The following is a 15,782-nucleotide window of genomic DNA, read 5'->3' on the forward strand; positions in this document are numbered from 1 at the left end:
TTTGCTCCTCTTAGCTGAAGGACACTATTCATTAACATATGATCTTCTTAGGGTAAGGCAGTTTCACATTTGATGGTAGAATTCAAGATAGGGTATTTTAAAGCAGTAAAGTTTATTGCCTGATTATCTTTAATAAAGTATTTAGCACAACTAGGCATACTTAGTTGTTACACTCTTTGACAGACATGTAAGAAATGGAAATCATCACAGTAAAAAGAAATCTAAAGATCATTAAAGATGCAGTTAGATGTGACTGTGATATTTATTCATTCACACACATCTTGGAGACTGCTGAGGCTTCCAGTGTAATTCACTAGGTCACCATATTTGAATACAAATTATAGGAATACTTGGCATACTTCAATAATTCTAATACCAAAAACATTTTGATATTAGAATTATTGAAGTATGCCAAGACTAGAGAAGACTGTGGGGAACTTCTGAGAGTACCTAGTAAGTTTAGTGAATGGGCAGCATGATGGCAGATGAAATCCATTACTGACAAAAGTTAGGTAACGTTTATTGGAAGAAATCATTTGAACCACTCACACACATTCCTGGGTTCTAAACTGATTGTACTGTAACAACTCAGGAACAAGACCTGGGTGTAGTTGTGGGGAACCCCATGTAAATGTCTGCTCAACACGCATCAGCACATGCAAAAGCAATCAAAATGTCAGGACATAGGATGGAATAGAAAACAATTATTATGATATTATGTAAATCAACTGTCTGCCCGTACCTAGAATTCTGTGTTCACTTCTGGTAATCCAATCTCATAAAAGGCGATAGCAAAAATAAAAGGGATTCAGAGATTGATAACAAAAATGATTGGAGGAGAGTGAAGGGGGACTTCCATTAGAGGAGAGACTGAAAAGATTGGGACTGGTTAGAGAGGAGATAAAGAAGAAGGCATATGACAGGGAAATACAAAATAGTAGTATTGAGAAGGCAAACTGGGCACCCTATTTACCCTCTGTCATAGTACAAGAGAACATTCAGTGAAACTGAAAAGCAACACATGTAAACTTGTTCAAGGCAATGCTTTTTTACATAGCACATGGTACTCATTGCCACAGGATATGATGGAAGCCAAGTGCTTAGTGGGATTTAAAATAAATAAATAAATACAAATGTATATAGCTAAAGAGAACATCCATATATTAGACATGATAAACTAAGGGATATAATCCCTCATGCTTCAGAAGGCATGAATCAAACACTCCCTTAGGGAGTTAGGAAAAAAATTCCCTTAGCTCACACTGGACAATTACACAACAGCCTTTCTTGCACTTTCTTCTGAATCATCTGGTACTGGTCAGTTAGAGACAGGATACTGGACCAGATGAGCCAATGGATAGGGACGAGATTCCTATGTGCCTATTTTTTGGGTAGGATTTGCAAATGTACTTAAGTGAAATTCAATGGGACCAGTGCTCCAAAGTCATTTAGGTGAAAGGTGGCTTGTGATTCAAATTCACTTAGGTGCTTTTGAAAATCTCATGCTTTCTTTTTAATTTTTTCAGGAGAACAACAACAAAAAGAGACAACTAATGTCTTTTATTGGGATAAAAATAGTGGCTACTGTGTGTGTGTAGGACTAGAATAATAAAAGAACTCATGACCTATCAGCACTTAGATCCTTTTGGTCGCTGATTTAGAACCAAATCCTGCTTGCCTTACTGATGCAATTAGCTTGATTATTATCAAAGGGATATTCATATGATTAAGATGAGCAGGTTTTGATCCTTATTATAGTAACCAACAATATATACAGAACCAGACTACAGAATATACACACTGTGCTTGATGCTATGGTGATGGGCACTATGGAAAACCCATTGACAGGGAGACAGACAGACAGGTAACACAGTAGTTTTCTGACTTCTAGAATGAGGATCAATTTGACATTATTTTAAATGGAAAGAGAAAACATGACAATAGGGGACATGTTCTCCAATATTTTATCTATGTAACTGTATCTATTGTTACTTTCTCTAACTCAACCCCGACAGATTTTCCATAGAAGAGAATAGGGAAATTAGCTGCACTCAATTTCCATTAATCAAACAAAACAAAAAAATCTGAAATTTTCAATTGTGCAGTGGTATTTCTTGCCTATTATTATGGTACATAAGTGCCATCTGGATATTTGCCTTGTGACCAGTGGGTTGATATATGTATGTGTGTGTTTGTGAGAGAGAGACACTGACTTTTAAAAAGAGCCAATTGGAACAGAGATTCTGCATATTCAGAAATATAAGAAAACATCACAAATCTTAATGCAGGCTGAAGAAATTGCAAGTCATCCAGTGAGCAAGAGGGTTTAAGAAATCTATTTCTCCACCTGCCCATGAAGAGTTGGATGATTTCCCAGGCAAGGAATGGAGAAGAGCAGAAGACTCCATGAAGTCCACAAGGGATCTTGCTATGTTGATGTAATTCACATGGGAAGTGTGTGTAGATGTTAGAGAGATGGATGCAATTCAAAATCCATAGACAGATAAAGAGTGAAACTGTTTAATGGCTGGAAGCTGTAAAAGGGTTATCAGTACTATTGCTGGCAGGTGAAAAAACTTCTGCTTTTAGTTATGATGGTCCCTGGTTCTAGTTTGCATTCTTAATATGGGTCAGTTGGAATTATATTAGGGATGGGTACAAGCCACAACATTGAGATCCAGATCTGAATTTTGTAGCACCAAAGTTCAGCGATGTTGGCTTCATCCATCAGAAAGCAAAATGACATCTATGAAATTTAGTTCTAGGTTTGTTTTTCGAACAACCCTCAAGCTTAGGGGTGCTTGGATCCAGGGTTTTAGTTTACATATGTCTATATGCATATGAAGTACCACTGTGCATCCTTGATCAAATCCAAGTTCATGGATGTCAATGGAGTTTTGTCATACTCTTTAGAACTGGTCCCAAATTGGAAGCCCCCTATAATGGGACTTAAATTTAGTCCTGTGTTTGTATATACAAAAAGAAAAGGAGTACTTGTGGCACCTTAGAGACTAACAAATTTATTTAGTTTTAAATCTGTTAGTCTCTAAGGTGCCACAAGTACTCCTTTTCTTTTTGCGAATACAGACTAACACGGTTGCTGCTCTGAAACCTGTTTGTATATAGCAGTTAATTCAGTGCTAAAGGAAGAATGGGAGGTTTCAGGAATGCATCCGATGAAGTGAGCTGTAGCTCACGAAAGCTTATGCTCAAATAAATTGGTTAGTCTCTAAGGTGCCACAAGTCCTCCTTTTCTTTTTAAAGGAAGAATGTTATGCCTGATGAAATATCCCTGTTACTAATACTGCTAAAGTCAATTAACGGAGATTTTCCTTCAAGTCAAGTGATCAAACAGCAGAATTAGGACTTCTAATGTTTAGACAGAACTTTGCAAGTTTTTGGAGGGCTTTTGACAGTTCAGGTCCCAGCTAAATCCATCACTCTAAATCCATCAAACTCTCAGCAAGAGAGAAAAGAGAGACACACACATATCAAGTTTGAGTTTCTGAGTGAGATCTCCTCTGCTTGACTTGGAACACTCTAAATATGTCTACTAATAAAAGTATTCACTCAGAAGAACACAAAAGTATGCATACCTGAAAAAGAAATCCTATTCACACCTAATACATTAGATACATTGCTCACAAATACCAGGGTTCTTTTGTGAGCTCTCATTGAATAGAAGCAGCCACATGTGCTTCCCAGTCAAAAAGTTTTAATTAATTGCTTTCAGTCATTTTCCTTATATGAAATTGGAATAGTTATAGAAAGGACTGGCTGTAGATTGTTTTGGTCGTGGTGGGATGGGGGATGTGTGGGGGAGTATTATACTGAACTACTTGAAATGTCTAAGGCAGAAACCAAAAATAGATAAAAGCAATTTCTTTGAGGCTGTTTACCTGTAACAAAATTCTTCAAAATCAGCTTAATACAAAATGATTGGATCTTCTTAATTAAGACCTGATTTGGTCATGGACGTCCTGAAAAATACCATGACAAGACAGATAGGTGCAAGTGACACTCTTTGGCGGGAAAATATAGATCTGATAAGATTAACTATTGGGAGATCAACAACAGATATGAAAGAGTGGAATGTCAAGATAAAGCAGCAAATACAAAGGGAAAAAGTTGTCAGAAGTCTGTGCTCTGCCCAGACGTGTTATTAACCAGGGTTTGCAACAAGTCAGCAGGCCTATCCTTTTTATTTGCTGACTCTTAAGTTAGTTCATCTGTAACCAAAGCAATTTATTTTCTTTGCTTAGTGTTTCAATGATTGTCTCCCATGCCTGGAACTGCCTGGGCTTTGTTAAATGGATTGAAAAGTTGCCTAGTTTTCATTGATGCTTTTCATTCAGTATCCTTTTCTGGAATGCTACGTTCCTACATTAGCAATCCTTAGTAAATCCCAACAGATATCATTACACCTTCTGTGCAAATGTGCAGTACAGAGGCTATTTTCACAACAGCATCAGTTTCCTACTCTCCTCTACGATGTCACCACTGATAGATAGCTCTTCCACTTAAGCAGTTTTCAAGTTAGTGCTTTATCAATCGATAGATAGGTCAAGATGACTGAAAACCAAAGCACAGACATTCTGTTGACTTCTATATTTTCTGTCTTTGCTCATGTCTGTTGCTCAGCAAGGCTTTCCCAGTTTCAGAATGGAATTATTTCAACTGCATCCTCAGGTCATCAAGGGGACAGAACTGTGGACCTTCAGCATCAAAAGCACAGGTCTCTATTATCTGAGCTGAAAGAACAACTATTACCTAGCAGATACAGAAGGCTCTTTTATTCTGTGTACAAAGAGAACCCCCCCCCCCAAAAAAAAGCATGTAACATTTTTTTCTTCTTCCTGCCTTTGATTATACCATAGGCTGTGGTATTTAAGCACCAGACAGTAATTGGAGACAGCAGTGAATATGCCCCAAAAGGCACATTCTCAGTCTTCCCACCATTCCCAATTTGGTCTTTTCCAGGTTCTCTCTCTGGAACATTATTTGCTCATTTCTAGAGCCTATCTAGTGTATGTGAGGTGTGACATTTATAAGCCGCAGCTCCACTTGTAGATAAGAAACAGGGGTCAGCAGTGGCTGTCACTACACTCATGTGGGACATGGTTTGCTGGTTGGTGAGGATGGGATGAAACCAAATATACATTGCAGTAAGTGTTCTGCAGGCTGGGTGATTTTGTTCCAGCCACCCTAGCTGGTAAGGAGTTCTCAGCACCTATAAAAGGAACGGATTGTCAGCAAAGGATCCATTTGTGACTGGAAATGGACTACAATAGTCTTGACATTCTAGAATGTTGATCTTGGACGAGTGAGTTCCCCACACCTTTGGGACTCACCTCCCTTCTTTGTCTGTAACAGAAGTTGTTTGCCAACCTTCACATTGCTCTGCAGAGCCCAGCTTTTCTCCCTTGCTCATAAGGAGATGAGTAACGGGTAGCTGAGGTGCAATACTAAGGTGAGGATTTGGAGGGAAGGTTGGGCTAACTGACTTTTGCTATTCTCTGAGTTGTTGCTGGCTTAATTGATCTTGGAGCAACTGATTAGTATAGTTTTCAAAGGTTGTTGAGGACTCGTGGAGCTTTGGAAGGATGCTCTCTTCTTGCAGAGAAATAAACCCTTAATTAATAAACAGGTCCCAGATCCTCAAGCATTTTAGGAACTTTGCTGTGGCCTCCCGTCTAGGCAAAAGAAGGCGCAGCAGCTCCAAAATGCTCCTGGGTGTTTGTGCTGAGTTTGATGGTGGGTGCTCAGCTCTGTAAGTCTCTGCACTACCCCAGGCACCAGAAGTAGCCAAGCACTGACCAGATGGCCTATCCCTGCAGCAGACAGTGTGAGATATTTGAGTCAGTTTGACCGTTTTTGTATTTTCCAGTTTAAAAAATAATTACTAAAAGTTTTTTTTTGTAAAGCCAAAATGGTCCACGCAAAATTACCCCACGTGGTACAACCAGTATTGGGGTCCACCTAGATTATTCATAATTTAAATATTGGTCTATGGGGGGAGCTTTACATTGAGAACCTGATGGTTGTATTTGAAAAAAACCGGGCCAATAGGATCTGAACTTTAATAAAAGGGGAGTTTGGATCCAGAATTTCATACCCACTTAAAATGATTCAGTCATTTTTCTAGTCACATCCTCTGTTTTTTTCAGTTCTGCTAATTCTTCTAGGGGTTTTTTTTTTTTTTTTACACTCTCCCAATACAATATATAAAGGTTCAGCACAATGAATGCACTGGCAAAATATGCTCACACAACGACTGATTGTACAATCTCCTGAAAGTGTGTGTGTGCAAACTGGGCAACTGCCATCATGGCACCTTGAAGCCTATTTATTGCACTGATCTTTGACATCTTTGGCATCCATCGGACAAATACGGGGCATCTATGAATGATTAGATCCAAACTCCATCAAAAGGGTTGATGGATCTTTTATCCTGAAGGGTCTATCAACTGACAGCACAGCATTGCTGGTTTGTATAGCTACAAGAATCCTGTTAATTCACAGAATCCTTGATTTTTATTTTACCCTGAGCAGAAGGTGGGTTGGAAAATAAAATCCAGTCTCTATGAGATTTAAGTTTTCCTCCAACTTGGTATAAGCATAGAGCAAATGTAAATCAAAGTCAAATATATTCCTGGCCTCCTGTTTTATAAACTTCTTTTCCTCATTTGTCACAAAGTCAAAACAGCTTGACATTTTGACAGCTGAATTTTTTTTCCAGGAGAGAAGCCACTTGACAGAAGTTCTTACACAAACTCATTTCTCACTGCCTTTTAACCACATGCCAGTGTTCCTTTTTTCTTTTAGTATATTACTGTCACAAGATTTTCATATTTCCCAGGTACAAGGTTCCTCCCACGGATTATGAGGGCTGAGGCTTATAACACCCCTGGCTTGCACTGTACTTAAAACGTGTCCATGTATTACATAGACAATAAAAAACAGGGCTGGGAAATTGTGAATTATGGAGCTCTATTTCCATTGACAGGGTGTGGTGATAACATAAATCATCAGGGAAAATCTCCACTATCACCAGAACTTCAAGTTAGAATATTGATCCATAATTCAGAACTGTCCAGGTCTTTTATTGAATATCCATAATTGATCCACATCCCCAATCCATGCATTTCCTCCCAGCTCCCTTTATTGTTACCTCCTCTACCCCTTCTCCTTACCACTGTTGCTGTCCTTCCTCACAGCCTCCTCTATATTGTGGTGATGATGTTCTTCCAATCTCCTCCCCAGATGCTCCTCTCCCAGCCCCAAGCTTTTCTTCTTCCAATGTACAAGATAGACACAAAGAAGATGGGATGCAAGGCGAAATATAGCAATGGAGATGACAGTGTGTTTTTTGTTTCAGTTACACATACACACACTTCTTGTGGGCCTCCTGGATTTATAAAAGGGACTGAACAGAGGGAGGGTGGGGACTTGGCACATGTGGCCGAAGAAAGCATTCCGTACAATGTATGATGCTGAAAATTAATTTTAATAGAGCTGCAAGAATTAAACGATTTTCCCATGAACCTTCATATGAACCTGATGTGATTATCTTTGTGTAGACATCTCAGGAAAAGAAAAGCAGGTGAAATTAATTAAATACATTATTCAGTTTTCAGACAAGTTGTGAAGTAGAGTTGTGTGATGTCATTTACCTAAAAATAAGCTATATTTTAATGATGATGGGGAGGGGAGGCTGAGAATATGAACCGCCATTTGTACAGTGTTTTCTTTTTCTTTTTGTTTTCTCAAATCTCAAATATTGGGCACTTGCATGGCCCCCCAGCACCACAGTATCTGATCCCCTCACAATCTTTTAGTGTATTTATCCTCCTGTGAGATAGGGATTCATAGACTCATAGATATTAAGGTCAGAAGGGACCATTATAATCATCTAGTCTGACCTCCTGCAAAATGCAGGCCACAGAATCTCACCCACCCACTCCTGCAATAAACTTCTCACCTATGTCTGAGCTATTGAAGTCCTCAAATCATGGTTTAAAGACTTCAAGATGCAGAGAATCCTCCAGCAAGTGACCCGTGCCCCATGCTAATGTGATATTATCCCCATTTTACAGCCCAAGCTCCCACAGAAAGGCTGTGATGGGGTAGGGAATTGAATGCAGGTCTCCCAACTCCTGAGATAGTGTCCTAAGCACTCAACCATCCTTCCCCACAAAGTGCACAAAGCAAAATTGGAAATAAAGTTAACTGAACATTTCTGAATCTTGCCAAGAGGTCTGGTTCGGTTCGAGGAGGGGAAAACCCCCCCAAAACACTTTATTTCCATAAATATCTGCCCATCCCTAAAATTTATGTGGCATTTCTCATCTATGAATGAGGCCTTTGATGCCTATCAGAAAACCCTAGAAAATGTTTTTCAGGAGAAAGTTTCCCCTATTATTCTTATTTTCTGACTGCTATCCATGACGCAAGTAAAAATAATCCTTTGCCCAATTTGTAACTTAAAAGCAAAACATTTAGCTGAAAATGTTGCCTATTTACTTCAGATGCCAAATATTTATGATTTATATTTCATAAAAGATGATACAGATATAGAGAAATGGAATTCTTACTAGGCTAGACCTACTCTTGCATCTCCTTAGCAAAGACGGCATTTACTGTCACCAAACAAGTTTAATACTTTTGTCATTAAAATGTCACCTGAAAATCACTATCAAATGAATTGCATCATGACCCACTTATAATGTACTCTAATGTAATGAAATTCTCCTGAAAGGAAACATTTGATATGATGACTGAAAGCAAATTTTTTTGGTAAGTTCCTGATACACTGAACTTTTTCTCGTAATGAAGATTTCATGAAAACAAACAGTTCTCTGAGTTGTGAACTTTTGACAACAGGACTGTAAAGTACATCCAACGACAACCACATTACAGTAGATTTAAAGCAGTATCCTAACCCTAATTTTATTATTTAGCAGAGCAAGTGGTACTGTACCTTTCACTGCAAAATGTGACTCTCCGTTCCTTTAAGTGCATTTTTTAAAAGCCCCTTGAGAAGCATTTCCACAAACAGAATATCTCTTGTCACTAACTACTGCTCATCCCAAAGTCTCTGCATTATTGTCTGGATATGAAACTTTAATGCATCAGCAAGAGTAATTTATCAAAATAGGAAGCAATATCTTCAGATCAAAGACACTGAAAGGTCCAATGATAATGATGCTGCATATGCATGTACATAAGGTATTCATTCATTCATTAAGTTCCTGCTACTTATCTTGGTGAGGGTCATATACAATGACAAATACCCAAACTTGGAACCTGTCTCCAGACAAGGAAGATGCATAATCCACATTGCCTTGTTTTGCCTCAAAAATCCCAGCCTGTGATTTTCTGACATTTCCCTGTCTAGTTATGCTAAACCAAGCACATAATGAAGTGTAAAAGGCTTATAACTTTGCATAGCACCTCATATTCCTCTGGACTCTCTCTCTCTCTCTAAAAGATAAAAAAGCCCTTTGAAGGAGAATATTTCTTTTGATGTTGCTTATTTTGAATGTCCCCCACTGCCCCCTCCCAAATCATTCAACATCTAACTAACTAAATATCGTTTACATCTCTAGCTACAACCCTTGCGGGGTGGGGGCGGGAAGAGGCAGAGAACCTTTCCTGTCTGAAACCAGAGTTCTTGTCTAGCAAAACAATTAAATGTAAACAGTGCAGCTGAGGCTTTCATTATGCAAAATGGATGGACACATTATGCTGTCCATGGCAATAGGTTGTATTTTAAATAGTTCTGAATCAGGGAAATCACCCCTTAATGCTCCACTTCCCCTTTTCACATGACAGCAGGGACATTCAAGGCACATTTTATATGTTAATAGCATATATTCCTCATCTAACAGGTTTCAAGTCTGTCACATCTTCTCCCTCCTATTTTAGGACCCCCCCCCAACTCCCAACCCAACCTTAGAAACAACCTAGCTGGCATGGTAGATAAGAGGTAAAGTGTTTTCTTCATGACCTCTATGCATCGTACTCCATGGGAAAAGCAACGTGGAATGCACACTCAGCAGACTATGAGATTCGAACCAGTTTGTCCTCAAGGCATTTCTGCCATAAAACATAGTCCTACCAACGGTATTTTTATTATAAGCAGCCTGGCTTCCCTTACCCCCATCCCCACCCCCTCTCTGCTTACTGCTTCTCGCTGTGCACCTGGCTGCATTTGGAAACCCACAGAGCAAAGCATAAACAATAAGCCTCAAACAGCAACAGACTCCTTTGTTTTACATGCAAATCCTACCTCTGGTAGTTGTCACATCTTCCTCAGGAGCAAAGCCTAATTATTAGCAAACAGAGATCCAGTGGAATCCTCCAAACTGCCACCAGTTGTTAAAGGCTGTCATCCTTACCTCCTGGTGCTTGAGCCTTTTTGGACCATTAATGTCACAACCCCTGCTAACTCATAGCTTAAGACTCCCTGCTCAAAATGTCTGAAATAGTTTGGAAGGACAATAGGAATGACAGGCACACTAGACAGCCATGCTTGAAATTAGTTATCTGAAGCTCTGCTAAGGCTGTTTCATAGTGTTTTAAAGCATGCATTAAGTAGGATTTATTAACCTATCATAGGCATGCTATTTCTGTTTTCATTAAATGCCGTAGCAGGATGTCTGTTAGAAATGCGGTGATAGGTCTAACGCCTTTCCCCCACTGCTTTTAAATCCTCATGTTAGAGGAGAAAAAAATCAGACATCCTTAAACTTACTAAGGGTACCGTTTCTGCAGAAAGGAGTTTCACACATTATTTTGAAACTAAAGAGAAATTCACTCCTTGGAATGGAAGGTGCGGTAGCTCCCAGGACTAATGTAAATGAAAAGATTAATCTTCATGCCACAAAATCCCTATCCATCCCAACCCTCTGCTACAGAGTTAGTGAAAGTATTGATCAAAATCTGAAACTTCCCAATGTTAACTAAGGCACATATAGTATTAAGTCAGTAAGGATGAAGCGTCTACACTATCTTATTTTCAATCGCTTATTTAGTGCCATAGGTGTTTGTGAGGTTTAACCAAAATTAGACTATGATTCACAGATAGCAGCATCTCAGTTTACAGTCTTAATGCACTAGTTGCTACACTACAGAACAAACAGTGATAATGAGCAGAATAAACAGAGTGCCCTTATGGTCTTTACAGCCTCAATGGTTTGTGGAAAAGTTGGGGTTTTGGGAGGGTTCTTTCCTACATCTGTTTTAGATATGATTTATGTGTAAATATAAATCTGAAATCTCAAACGTTAGAACTAAATTTAGAATATTCGACTCTGGAGCCTTTCACTCCTAGGTGACTGGTTCAATATCAGCCCAGGTCAGTAAAGATCCAAGGTTGGCTTTTTAGTGTTGCTGGTCCGGTTCTGTGTGAATAAACATCCACTTTTCAAAAGCCACCAGCACAGAAACATCTTTGCTGGTAGTAGCAGTCGAGAGGCCAGAGGACTGAACGTGCAGATCAATGCCGAGACTGACTGGTAGGAATGGGTGGGGAAGCTACTACTTCTGGTGTCCACAATGTACTGTTCAATGATTAACAAATGGACTACAGTGTCCAGGGCTCTCAATCCAGGGCATTTCACAAGCATTAATTTACAATGAAAAAAAAAATCACAGTGAGCAAGCAGGGAAATGAACCATGAGCTGAGCGATTAGGGAGCAAGGCTGATCAATGTAGCGATAGTTAAAAAATAGATTCAACTGTATTAAGATGTGGTATTTGATGGCATAATAACCCCCTGTCCCCGTCCATTCCTGAAAAAAAAAAATCAGCAATGAAGAGGTTAATAAACCAGTAACAAAGGGAAAATGTGTATTAGTTTTGATCATTAATGGGTACTAGATGGGACAGGGGATTGGTTATGGGATGTGAAACTTTTCCTTTAGCGTCATTGGTTTGAATTTGGACTAGTGAGTCACTTCTGTATCGCTGAAGCTCAACACTGCTGGAGAGGAGATCATGGGCCTATGTTAAACCAATAGGTAGATTCAGTCCAATTCCTAGGGAGCACCTGTCCATGCTGCAAAAGCCACCACCACATTTAGGACCAGTTGCCTACTTTGCTGAGAGTTTTGCCTGACAGCCAAGGACTGGGTGCAAATTTAGAGGTGAATTATTTTCTCCCTGCAAAGGCTGGCCTTTCAAGCATATACTGGGTGAAATTCTGAGCTGATTTGCACCCGAGTGAATGTATTGAAATTGATGGAGTTACTCCAGATTGCTGGAGTGCAGAATTTGGTCCAATATCCATCTAATTAATCTAGGGTCTTAAACAACCCCCTCATTGTATATCATCATGAGAATTCATGGAGGATGGGTGAAGTCCCAGAGGACTGGAGAAGGGCAAACATAGTATTTATCTTTAAAAAGGGGGGGGGAACAAAGGACACAGGGAATTATAGACTAGCCTCTCTTCGATACCTGGAAATGTACTGGAACAAATTATTAAACAATCCATTTGTAAGCACCTGAAGGATAACAGGATGATAAGGAATAGCCAACATGGATTTGTCAAGAACAAATCATGCCAAACCAACCTAATATCCTTCTTTGACAGGGTTACTGGCCTAGTGGGGGGGGGGGGGGGGGGGAGGGGGGAAGCGGGAGGGGGGAGAAGCTCATGGCATGATATATCTTGATTTTAGTAAGGCTTTTGACATAGCCCACTTGATAGTCTCATAAGCGAACTTGCTATAAAGTGGGTACAATGCTGGTTGAAAAACTGTACTCAATGGTTCACTGTCAAACTGGAGGCACTGCTGCTGCTGGGATCAAAAGCCAGTCTGCTGACCCTTCCAACCAAGCAAGCAGCCTACTACAGGCCAGCTGCACTCATCAGGTTGCCCAGAGACTGACCCTGTGTTAGGGACCGAGATATAGGTAGTCTGCCCTAGTATTCAGAGCTGGAGTCAAGTCTAGTGGGAGGAGCAGGCATTCAGCAAGCTGAGGGTCAGAGCTAAGGTCAGATGCCAAATGGCAGAGCCAAGGGTCAAGCTGGAGTCAGGGACAGAAGTCATGGACTGGGGTCAGAGCCAGGACTGGTCACTGAGGATTGAAGGCGAGGTGTAAGGGCAGGAGGAGAAGCAAGAATCAAGCACAGAGCAGGAGCATAATTGGAACAGGAGCAAAGGCAGGGGCAAGGCAGTAGCCAGGAGCATTGCCGGAACACGGTTGGGTGCAGGAGGCAGGCATAAGCAGGGATCAATGCAGCCACAACAGGAAACCACCTTTTGGTCAGACAAACTTCCTGTTCCTCCTCCTGACTTAAATAGCATTGCTGGACCAATCGGTGGAGCTGGGCAATCCTCCAGTCAGAGCTCCCATGGGTGGTGTTTGACTGGGGCAATAACCCTAGTAGCTTCCAGCCCATCAGTTTTCAGAAGCCATTAGGTGGAGGCCAGGATGTGGCAGCTGTCTGGGGACCTCCAGGTTTGGATTCAAGACCAGAAACAACATACCCTGCTTCCCGACTGGCTCTGCTCAAGTCCTGATTCCTGACAGTATGTCTACACTGCACACTCAAGCTTGGGGGCTCAGTGTTTCCAAGCCTGTGCTTGAACGTCCACACTGCATTGTAACCCTGGGTTTACATTTACTGGACCCATATCTCATAGCTGTGCTAATTCCTGCATTATGAAAAGGAGTACTTGTGGCACCTTAGAGACTAACCAATTTATTTGAGCATAAGCTTTCGTGAGCTACAGCTCACTTCATCGGATGCATACATCCGATGCATCCGATGAAGTGAGCTGTAGCTCACAAAAGCTTATGCTGAAACAAGTTGGTTAGTCTCTAAGGTGCCACAAGTGTTCCTTTTCTTTTTGCGAATACAGACTAACACGGCTGTTACTCCTGTCATCCTGCTGTTAAACCTGTCATCCTGCATTATGCAGACCTTCTGACTCAGGTCTGTAGTTTGATTTGCATCCACGCTGCAAAATGACAGGGTTTGGACCTAAGTTACAGCAGAACTTGGGCCCTGACCCTCCACCCCCTAGCAGGATCCTGTGACCTGGGTCCTGATTGCTTACAGACCCGAGACAGACTGATGTGTGTGTGGATGGAAGTGGGGTTTGGGCTTCAACTTGAGTCAGTGCTTGGGCTTAGTGTACAGTGTAGACATACCCTCTAAGTTCAGCCTGCACACAACTATGTTGCCACTGTTCCAGGTTGGCTGGCAGGATCTCATAATCTTCTTCACATATCACTAAGTCTTCCCTGAACAGCATGTTTCAAGGTGGCTTCCTTTGTATATTCTCATGTATCATATCTATGAGGGCTGTAGGCAAAAAAGAGGCTCAATGCTGACTCCTGATGCAGGTCAGTGCTTACTGGAAGTTCTCTAGTGTAATCCCCATTGAATTTTCTCTATGGTAGAGTCTCCACCATACATATTTCCTGTATAAGACAGACAAATTCTTCTGGCACACTTCTCTGTTACAAACTCCACCAAACTCGTTAGAATCATAAGATTAGAAGGGACCACAAGGGTCATCTAGTCTTACACCTGCCAAGATGCAGGATTTGTTGTGCCTAACCATTCAAGACAGATGACTATCCAGCCTCCTTTTGAAAACCTCCAGTGAAGGAACTTCCACAACCTCTCTTGGCAATCTGTTCTATTGCTCTACTGTTCTTATAGTAGGAAGTTTTTCCTGAGATGTAATCTAAATCTGCTATGCTGTAGTTTGAACCCATTGCCTCTTGTCCTGTCCTCCGGCAAGCGAGACCAACTTTTCTCCATCTTTTTTATGGGAGCCTTTCAAGTAATTGAAGACTGCTTTCATGTCCTCTCTTAATCTCATCTTGGTACACAATTATATATGCTTTTCCCAGGTTCACAAAGACCATACCTCTTTTCTCTAAATTCGCTTTGAAGATTTGTAGCACAAATATGACATCAACTTCTCCTTCCTGGTACGTATCCAAAATGACCCTCCCAAATCTCCACCATTCCATGCAGATGCTTTTCAATAATCTTCTCCTACACTTTCACAGCATGTGATATTAGCTTAATTGAATGATAATTAGCACATGGTGTAATGTCTATTTTATGCTTAAAAATAGGCACTACAAAGCTTTTATGCCATTCATCCAGGATTTTTTCTATCTTAAGACTGTCACTGAACAAACCTATAAAATACTTGATGCCTTCCATTCCCAATGACTTCATCTGGTCCAGGTGCTTTCTCCTTTTTCATTTTTCCTAAGTGCCCCTGCAGCCTCCTTCTTCTATACATAATCTTTCATGCCCTGGTTAGTTTTACATGTTCTTAATTCCTTCCCTGGGTTCTCCTCATTCATCTCTCTTTCAAAATAATCACCCTAAACATTGTTAATTGATTCACCATTTATTGGAATGATACCATCTTCATTTCCAATGTAAGCACATTTGTTGGCATTGTCTCACTTGCCTTGGCAAGTCTATAGTTGGTCTACTGTACCTCATATCTTTCTAATTGGTTATATAGCTTGTCACAGGCGCTACTTTTAGTTGTTGCAACTCTTCTTTTGGCCTCCATGTATGCCATTTTATCAGTCTTCAAGTTTCCCAACAGATTATTTAACTCCTGCATTCCACTCCCAAATTGCCCTTCTTATCCTCTTCAGTACTAGATTCATCAATCCTAGGACTTCATGTGCTGTTTTTAGCAAAGTTGCTTTAGTTTGAATTAGTTGTCCTCTATACCTCCCTGTGTGTAGTCAGGAAGTTTGTGGATTACTTTTTGTTTTAAGCTTT

The 15,782-nt window shown here is 40.5% G+C and overlaps 1 protein-coding gene across 2 annotated transcripts in view; it reads right to left on the reverse strand.

The window, feature by feature from the left end:
- Positions 1-15,782, reverse strand: part of KCNMB2 (potassium calcium-activated channel subfamily M regulatory beta subunit 2) — a 234,427-nt gene that overhangs the window by 149,448 nt on the left and 69,197 nt on the right. Inside the window, exon 1 of one of the 2 annotated variants that reach the window (XM_048863007.2) lies at positions 10,292-10,545. The exons of the other annotated variant lie outside the window; for it this stretch is intronic. The gene's annotated coding sequence lies outside the window, so the exon portion shown is untranslated. Of the gene's footprint in view, positions 1-10,291; positions 10,546-15,782 lie in introns of those variants that run through there. 2 annotated transcript variants of the gene reach the window in all.

This window comes from Caretta caretta, chromosome 9 (assembly GCF_965140235.1).
Source record: "Caretta caretta isolate rCarCar2 chromosome 9, rCarCar1.hap1, whole genome shotgun sequence".
NCBI classification, from domain to species: domain Eukaryota; kingdom Metazoa; phylum Chordata; order Testudines; family Cheloniidae; genus Caretta; species Caretta caretta.